This window comes from Myxine glutinosa, chromosome 1 (genome assembly GCF_964187855.1).
Source record: "Myxine glutinosa chromosome 1, kmMyxGlut1.1, whole genome shotgun sequence".
Classification (NCBI taxonomy): domain Eukaryota; kingdom Metazoa; phylum Chordata; class Myxini; order Myxiniformes; family Myxinidae; genus Myxine; species Myxine glutinosa.
The window spans coordinates 406,252,580-406,261,927 of record NC_136261.1 but is presented as its reverse complement, the minus strand read 5'-3'; the positions used below and the strand labels follow the sequence as shown (position 1 = coordinate 406,261,927).

General features: G+C 43.7%; 1 protein-coding gene across 2 annotated transcripts in view; it reads left to right on the top strand.

The window, feature by feature from the left end:
- Positions 1–7,498: 7,498 nt before the first annotated feature.
- The window catches only part of LOC137416316 (uncharacterized), a 28,851-nt gene continuing 27,001 nt past the window's right edge, over positions 7,499–9,348 (top strand). Inside the window, exon 1 of one of the 2 annotated variants that reach the window (XM_078770471.1) lies at positions 7,499–7,578. The gene's annotated coding sequence lies outside the window, so the exon portion shown is untranslated. Of the gene's footprint in view, positions 7,761–9,348 lie in introns of both variants that reach the window. The other variant, XM_078770472.1, reaches the window with a different exon arrangement.

Here is a 9,348-nt window from a genome sequence, read left to right as displayed (position 1 = left end):
CCAAACAGTGATGACTCTATCTTCTTCTCGCTATCTGATAATATGGACCAACGTCTATCTACTCATCCCAACTCTCTCTTCCTCATATGTGGTGATTTCAATTGTCACCATGCCGGTTTGCTGGGTGTGGGTACCTCTCTCACCAGCCATGGCTCCTCAGCAAATGACTTCTGTGACTCATTGGGACTGACACAATCTGTCAATTTCCTTACCCGGATCTCAGTCAACGGAGCATCTTCTCTTCAAGACCTGGTTATGACTAACTTCCCTGCAAATGTCCACTGCTTTTCTTCTGCTCCAATCGGCTCATCTGATCATGTGCTTGTTAAAGTGGACATCTCTCTGACCATTCTCAAAGAGCCTCTTCAGCGTCGACGAGTCTGGCATTTCACTCAGGCCAACTGGCACGGTCTTCAAGCAGCCATCAATCATCTGGACTGGTCTCCCATCTCTACCGCCTCTGACATCAACTCATCCTGGGAATTCTTCCAAAGTAAATTGCTCTCTCTCATGTACAGATTTATCCCATCTCGTCTTCAGTTGTCATACCCTTCCTCCCGTCCATGGTACACGGAATATTGTGGTGAGGCAGTTGCCCAGAAACAACTTGCCTCTGCCTCCTGGAAAGCAAATCCAACGGAAGGAAATCTCATTTTCTTTCACAAAGCCCGAAGCAAGTGTGTGTCCACCCTCAGGAGAGGCAGGAAACAATATCTCTCCACTCTCAAGACCGAACTCTCAAACCTGTCTCCCTCTTCCAAATCCTGGTGGCGTCTGGTCAAATCTGTTTCTGGTGTTTGTTCCCCCTCCATCCCCTCCCTTACCTCAAATGGCTATGCAGCTGACTCTGCACATGAAAAAGCTGAATGCCTCAACTCTGTGTTTGCCTCTAAATCTTGTGTCCCAAACACATCCCTCTCTGTACCCATCCTACCCAGTCGTACCCAGCTGCTCCTGGACTCTGTGGCCTTTTCTCCTGACAAGGTGGAGAAGTTTCTGTCAATCCTCGACTCTGATTCTGCAACTGGACCTGATGGCATCAGCTCACGGGTCCTAAAATCCTGCTCTGCGGCTCTTTCACTCCTTCTCTCTGTTCTCTTCAACCTCTCTTTTGCTCAAGGGCATCTGCCATCAGCTTGGAAATCAGCCAACATCACCGCTTTACACAAAAAGGGTGCAAAAACAGATCCTTGCAACAACAGACCAATCAGCCTTCTCCCAATTATCAGCAAAGTCATGGAATCCATCATTGCTTCAGATATCAAATCTTTCCTCTTATCCAATGGCTTGATCTCTGATCATCAATTTGGTTTCAGACCAGGTCACTCTACTCTGGACATGCTGCTTCTGCTGTCTCAACAATGGATGGAGGTCCTTAATGCCAAACAGGAAATTAGAGCTGTCTCCCTCGACATATCACGTGCTTTCGATACGGTCTGGCATCCCGCTCTGCTCACCAAACTCTCCTCCTATGGTATCCATGGAAATCTCCACTCATGGCTTGTGGACTTCCTCTCTGGTCATATTCAATGTGTGGCCCTGAATGGGTTTCTCTCATCTCCCCTTCCTGTTCAGGCTGGAGTTCCCCAAGGCAGTGTTCTGGGCCCTGTGCTTTTTCTGGTCTTCATCAATGATCTCTCTAACCCCTGCCCGATTGGCTAACCCCCGCTCTAGCAGGGAAAATGGCCTTAAAATGCATGTTGTGTTGTTGTTGTATCAATGATCTCTCTGACTCTCTTGAAAATCCTCTCTATCTCTTTGCTGATGACTCTACTCTCTGCCGCTCCATTCCTCAACCCTCAGATCGGCATTCTGCAGCCTCCTCACTCTCTGCAGACCTGGACAATATCACAGACTGGTCAAACAAGTGGAACATGTCTTTCAATCCTGACAAATCTCACACTCTTACTATGTCTCTCCGAAAAGACCGACTGGACAACCCTCCCATCTACTTTCTGAACAATCCTCTCCAAGAAGTTCTGTCACTCAAGCTTTTGGGTCTCACGATCTGCCATGATCTTTCCTGGGAAAACCACATGTCCAATCTGGCCTCCAAAGCCCGTCACCGACTGCGCATCCTGCGTCGTGCGAAATCCTTCCTTGGCACACCTGAGCTCCTCACCACATACAAGGCTTTCATCCGCAGCTAAATGGAATACTCTTCTCCCCTCTGGGCCGGTGCTCCTGCCTCACACCTAGCTCGGCTTCACGTTGTTGAAACCAAAGCTTTCAGAATCATTGGAATCTCCCGCGATGAAGGTATCTCCGAGGGCCTTTCACTCACTCACTCACCGCAGGCAGGTTGGTGGTCTTTCTGTCTTCCACCGACTCCTCTCCGGCTTTGCTCCCCCAGCTCTCTCTGGGATTTGTGCCCCAAATATTCCTCCAGGTCGCACAAGATCTGCCTGCAACCCTCTTATGGTTAAACTGCCAAAATCAAGAATCTCTGCTCACCTTCACTCCTTCATTCCTCTTTTCTCCTGCCTCTGGAACAAACTCCCTCACTCTCTTCAATCCCACTCCTCCCTCCAGGTCTTTAAAAGAGCTGTTCACCACCATCTCTTAACTCCCCCCATCAAAAACCTTGATCTTTTCTGCCCCTGCTAATTTCACCCCAGATGTACTTTTTTGAAATACCAACTTCTTTCCTGGAAGTCCTTCTATTGCCCTTGTGTTTATACTTCTCCCGCCCCCCCCCCCCCCTCTTCCCACGCCTACTCCCCCCAAGCCCTCTCCCTCCCACAGATCTCCCGATGTCCCTGCTCTCAAATGTTGTTTTAGTGTGCTTCCCCTTCTCTCCTCATCTTGTCTACCGCTCCCCTTATTATATGTTTTATGTGTCTGTTTTGATGTTTTGTGTGATAAATGTTAGCTCTTGCACGAGCCTCGATCCTGTATACAAAAAAAAAAACACATGACCAAACCATCTCAACCTGCTTCTCTTTACAGCATCCATTACAGGCTCTATTCCCATCATCTTTCGCAATTCATCATTTGTCTTCCTCTCTCAACGATACTCCACACATCAACCGAACCATTTGCATTTCCACCCTTTCCAGCCTTCGTTGCTGCTCTACATTCATTACCCATGTCTCACTCCCATAAATCATAACACTTCTCACACATGCAGCATTCACCTTTCCCTTCAGCTTCAACGACACTCCCCTCCACGTCAGCGAGCCACTCAGTTCCCGAAACTTCTTCCATGCACATCTCACTCAAGCAACCGTTGCCAAGTCTGATACACCTTCTCCATTCAGCATATCTCCAAGGTAGCAAAATGTTTTCACACCTTCCAGCTTCACGCCGTCTCCAAGATCCAACTCAACATTTCCTCCACCTGCAGCTCCCTCTGTGCACACCTTACACTTGAATGTAGCTGCCACACCGGTTAATGACCCTCTCAGACCACTACATTTTTGATTAACCCACTCAGCACACATTGTACATTGAATGGAGTTCACTCCGACACCCTTCCTGCACACAGCACACGGCCACTTCCCAGTTCTTTCCACCTCACCACATGCTTTAGCACTTGCCATCACCTTCGTCTTTCTGATATTCTCCTTCAGACCTTTTGTCTCCATACATTCCTTCCACTTGTTCATCTTCTCCTTTAGTCTATCCATTCTTTCCGCAATCAACAACAGATCATCTGCATACAACAACTCCCACGGTAAACCCTCCTTTATGTTCCGAATCAGCACCTCCATCACAGCTACAAATAGTGGTGGACTTAGTACCGACCCCTGATGCACTCCCACCTTCACCTCAAACTCACCACTGTTCCCGTCCTTCGTCCTTGCAGCTGTGCGCGCTCTTTCGTACATTGCCATCACTACTCTGATCAACCATTCCTCCACTCCTAACTTCCTCAATACCCATGTCACTACTTTGTGTGGAACCCTATCGAATGCTTTCTCCAGATCAACAAACTCAAGAAACAACTTCTTCCTCTTCTCCATGTACTTCTCTTGCAACTGCCTGACAATAAAAAGCACGTCTGTCGTTCCTCTTCCTGGCATCAATCCAAATTGCATTTCGTCAATCTTCACATTCTTCCTTATCCTCCTCTCCAACACCCTTTCCAATACCTTCATTCCATTCTCCAATAACTTTATCGCTCAATACGAGCCACAGTCCAGAGCATCACCTTTCCCCTTGTATAAAGGGACAAGGGTACTCTGTTCCCAATCCACTGGAAAGCGGCTTTCTTTCACCACCAGATTACAGATCTCTGTCATTCTCTTCACACCCCAACTTCCCGCTGCCTTCATCATATCTCCCACAACTCCCGTCGGCCCTCCCGCTTTTCTACACTTCATTGCTTTCATCGCTTCCTCAACTTCCTTCTCAGTTATCTTCTCTGCCGGTCCTAAAACTGGGTTACTCTCTATGTTGCCATCCCATTCATTCTCTGCATTCAACAGCATTTCCATATATCTCTTCCATCTTCCTTTAATTCCATCTGGGTCCACAACGATTTGTCCCACTTCATCCTTCAAGCAACTCACCCCCATCACATCACACCTCTCTTTCATTATCTGCTTTGCAATCCTGAATACAGCTGTCTGACCCTCTTCCGAATCCAAGGGTTCTCTGAACATTTTCCTACATGCCTCCTGCGCCTTTGCTACCTCTTTTCTTTGCAGTCTTCTTGGCTGCCTTTTAACTTTCATGCTCTGCCTTTTCTGCCCCCGTACCCTTCGCCTCTGCCACTCCTTGAACTTCTTCCTTTTCTCGTCAATCCTCTTTCCAACTTCATCATCCCACCACCATGTTTCTGAGTGCCTCGTTCGTGCTTTTGTCCATCCACATACCTCACCAACGGCTCCCAACAGACAATCTTTCATTGACATCCAACCACTTTCAAGCTCAACCACATCATCCTCTACCATACTCAGCCTCTCTTTTAATGCCTTTAAATGGTGCATTATTTTATTTTAAATTAAATTTAAATGGTGGAAGAAATGGTGCATTGTTTGAAAAAAGTGCAAGATTGCCAATATTTTTGACCACAATAGTACATACCAACAAATGTCATCATTCCTCCAATGAAACTGTTTACATTTGAAAATTGTAATTTCTATCACTGTAAATTGTGAAATAAAAACCTCAATCGATATCTAGCATTTGAAAATTGTAATTTCTTCAACTGTAAATTGTGAAATAAAAACTTCAATTGATATCTAGGATTTGAAAATTGTAATTTCTATAACTGTAAATTGTGAAATAAAAACCTTAATTGATATCAAGCATTTGAAAATTGTAATTTCTACTGTAAACTGTGAAACTGTTAACTGTGAAATAAAAAGTCTATATCTATTGTTGGGCAATATTTTTCGTCGGCTGTTCAAATATGTAAAAAGAGGTCGAGGCGTACACCACCGCCAAAAGAGGGAGAGTGGCAACTATACAAATGGTTCAAATATGGATAGCATACGTCCGGTTTTCTCCGGACATGTCCCTTGTATACATCTCTGTCCAGCCAGGTTTTAAAAATACTGGATCTAAAAATGTCCAAGTTTTGCCATTTTTTTTGCATTTTCAAAGGCATGCATTTTAAGATTTGGGATACTTTTTTAACCTTATTTAGATGTTTAAACCATTTTTGTACATTTTCCTACGGTGATAAAATGAGGTTATGTAATGTTTGGACCAGGACAGCTTGGTACAAGTATACTACTCCGTCCTGGCGAAATGGACGTGTTTGAACACATCGATGTCCAGTGGCATGCTCAGTCAGTGTCTTTTCTGAGTCTGTACCATGACACCGCATACATTTGTTTGATTTTGTTCTTTACAATGCAAAAACTAAATTGTAAATTCACTGCAGAACTAAAGATAAAATTCCCATGTTTTTTTTTTTTGAAGTGGGTGAGAAGTTGAATGCTTGGTGTTGTGTAGAGCTGGTATGTCGGTCTCTTTGGCAAATAAAGGTGATATTGATGAACAATCTCATATGGACTCGGACAAGCATAAGAAAACAATTCGAGGAAAGCTCATCATCCTCGTCATACTAAAATACGCAATTTGGTGTCTGTCTGTGTCTGTCTCATGATATTTGACTGACACATTCCGTCGTTACTTATCCAATCTCAACAAAACTTGACAGGATGACTAAGGGTTACACTATGAAGGTTGTAGCGTATTCATTTGCCCCCCTCCCCCAAGGGCTTTTTCTCCCAGAAGAGGGTTTTTCCCCACCATTGCCGTCCAATAAGGATGCGTGTTGAGGTGTATATCCATGTTAAGTTAGCTTTATCGTGGCGTTTTTCCAAGGCTGCTTCTAATAACAAAGCCAATAATAATAGCATAATATTAATGTTATTACAAAACAATATTAATACCAATAATATCCGACCTCCCCAAAGGGTTTTTCCTCCTTGAACAAACGTCGAGTCAACGTTTATAAATAGCTTATCATGGCGTTTCCATGGGAGCAACGTCACAACGGCCTCGACCAGAAGTAAAAATATTGTAAACCACAAACACATAGGATTAGCTTTTTAAACAGTCGCTAATGCTGTTAATAAGATTAAACGAAGAAATTTGGAGTAATCCCGACATCCGTGACGTAAGTTTTACTTACAGAACTGAGCGAAGATCTACTGTACTCTATATACCCCACAATGGTTGGGTTACTAACATGACCCTTCCTGCCGCTAACGTGGCGTTTTTCAAAGCGAGCTTTTGAAACTCGCTCCTGCTGTTTAACACGAAACTAAAAGGGAGGAAGCCTGGGTTGTGCTCATTTGCCAAGCTGCTAGCTAGCGCTTACCAAGCCAGCCGTTCCTTACCGGTTTTGAATGGAATGCTTGCTCGAATGCTTAAACCACTTGGCGATCTCTCCACAAGAAACTTGGTCAATGAACACACACCCAATGTTCTTGAGACCCGACCATAGATCTACTGTAATCTATATACCCCAAGGAGGAATGACCCTTCCTGCAGCTCCCGCCATGAGTGGGTGTACTAGTTCAGAAAATTGAATAACTGGTTAAAGGAAAGGACTCGTTACATGTAAAGATGTACATTGAAATTTGAATAATTATAACTGATTTTTGGAGGCCAAAACACTTGTTTGCATTTATAGATACTCAATATGTATAGACTACATGAAGTACATTGTATATACAATATAATATAACACATTAATACAACATGAGTAGGTGGATACTATAACAGATATCATACACCCCCTCTCGTTTTTTATCCTCCATGTCCTATTTTTTGAAACTCAAATATCTAACCCGAGTTCAAAGAATCAACTAATATTTACAAAATTACTTGAAACACGAAAAAAAATTACAAATGAAACGTTGATATCACCTCCTAAAGATTGGGATTCTTACATGCACTATTTACACATGTTACACTCACAAACCCCACCACGACTTGCGACCTACCACGTGCTATAACTATATGCTGGACCGACCTTGCGTACATAATAAACAGACACCCGATCGAGGTCCCAGGAAGATGCATCCCGGCATGCACTGCGAGGAGGGCGGGGCTTGTTCTGACTGGAAGTTTGGACTGGAGTCTGAGGAGCCTCGAGATCGTCGTTCGTGCTCGGTTCGTTTTTTTGTTTTTTTTTCCATGATTTCCAAGTCCGTTGTTCATCTGATAAGTAAACCCTGATTGTTGTTGGGTAGGGGCCATTGTGAGCGCTCCGTGGATCCTCGGCATGGCTTTGGAATTTCGAATACCTGACCTGAAAGTGAAGGGAAGAGTGAGGTAGAACAATTACAATCTCTGTAAGTGTAAGGTCGTTCCATGCACAGGAAGAGCGAGGAATAACAGAGATGACAATTTATCATCGTTTTGTTAAAATTCATATTGATGGGGGAATTTCCGATCAGGAATCGGTTATTAAAATATCAACATGTGACGATACGACCCGTTACTAATAACGGAGGAAACGAGATTATCGATGTTTGTGTGTGACAGTGATGCCCGCTTCTGAAATGCAGATTCGTCACAGTTATCAACTTCCCACATTAAAATCTTTGTGGGCTTATTCTGTAATGCAGATTCGTCACAATTATTAACTTCCAATATCAAATAGATCTTGTGGGCTTATTCTGAAATGCTGATTCGTCACAATTATCAACAACTCCCAATGTTAAATAGTCTGTGGGGGTTATTCTTGCTCTGCATTGCTTTTTGCTTCTCCTTGAATAATAAAATTAAACCATTTCAGCAATTAATTGTTTTTTTAAACAAAAGTAAGAATTGATGGATGCGTGAAAGAGGTCGAAGCTTGTGATTTGTGAAATTTTAATTTTGCTGGTCAAAGGTCAGAGTCTGTAATAGGTTTTAGTTACCCTGATAACTTAAACGGCTGATGGGAACTAAGTCAAAGTTGGTACAAATATGTATAATGATGTAAAGAAAAACTAATTCGATTATGGGGTCAAGAGGTCAAAGGCCAGATGTCCCATTAGGTAAAAAATTCTGTTACTGTGCTAACTTGTGAACCAGTGATGGGATGTTTACCAAACTAGGTTTAAGTATATATTATGATGAAAAGATGAACTGATTAGATTTCTGCATCAAAGGTCAGAGGTCATGTCAAGCAAAAATGTAACACTTGAGAACAGCTGAAGGGATTTAAATCAAACTTGGTACAAGTATGTATAATCTATATAATAATAGCGTAAGGACTCGACTTTGTTATCCCTTTTACGCCGCACCCAGTGACCCGATGCCCACGGCACTAATGGATTTACGATCTACGAACCGCGCTCTTTGTTTAGCACGTACAGCCATACTCGAAAAATCTGAATTAGCCGACGTTGGGGCCCTAAAGCATCCGATTAACTGCCGATACGACGCCATCTTACGACGCCATCGTATTGGCGTCTGCTGGGCGAAGGCGAAGCAAGCCGTCCTCTGTTTGGACAGGCGAAGGCGAAAGCAAGCCGTCCACTGAGTGGACAATCCAGAGCATGCATTTGTGCCGGTGTCGGCGATCGTTGTTCATATACGCATTACGCACTCTTCATTCTCATCTTTCTTCCTAACTCTTACTCGGACAAGCAAATCCCCTATGCCATCCATAATGGTACACTCTATCCATACACCACATCCTCCCTTCCGTTGATGTTCCACGGGTTTCGGATAGTGATGTAATAATGTGGGTGGAGGCATATCGGTCGACATCGCGACGTCGAAGAGTGTCGTTCTGTTTTGTTTTTATTTTTTATGGGTAGTTCGGCCATCACAAGACCAAAAGGTTACTCAAAGGGGAGGGGGGAGTTGTACAAAATAAATTGTGGGAAGGGGAATCACTGTGAAAGGAGATACATATTCACATCTCAAACTGGGAAAGGATGTATGTTG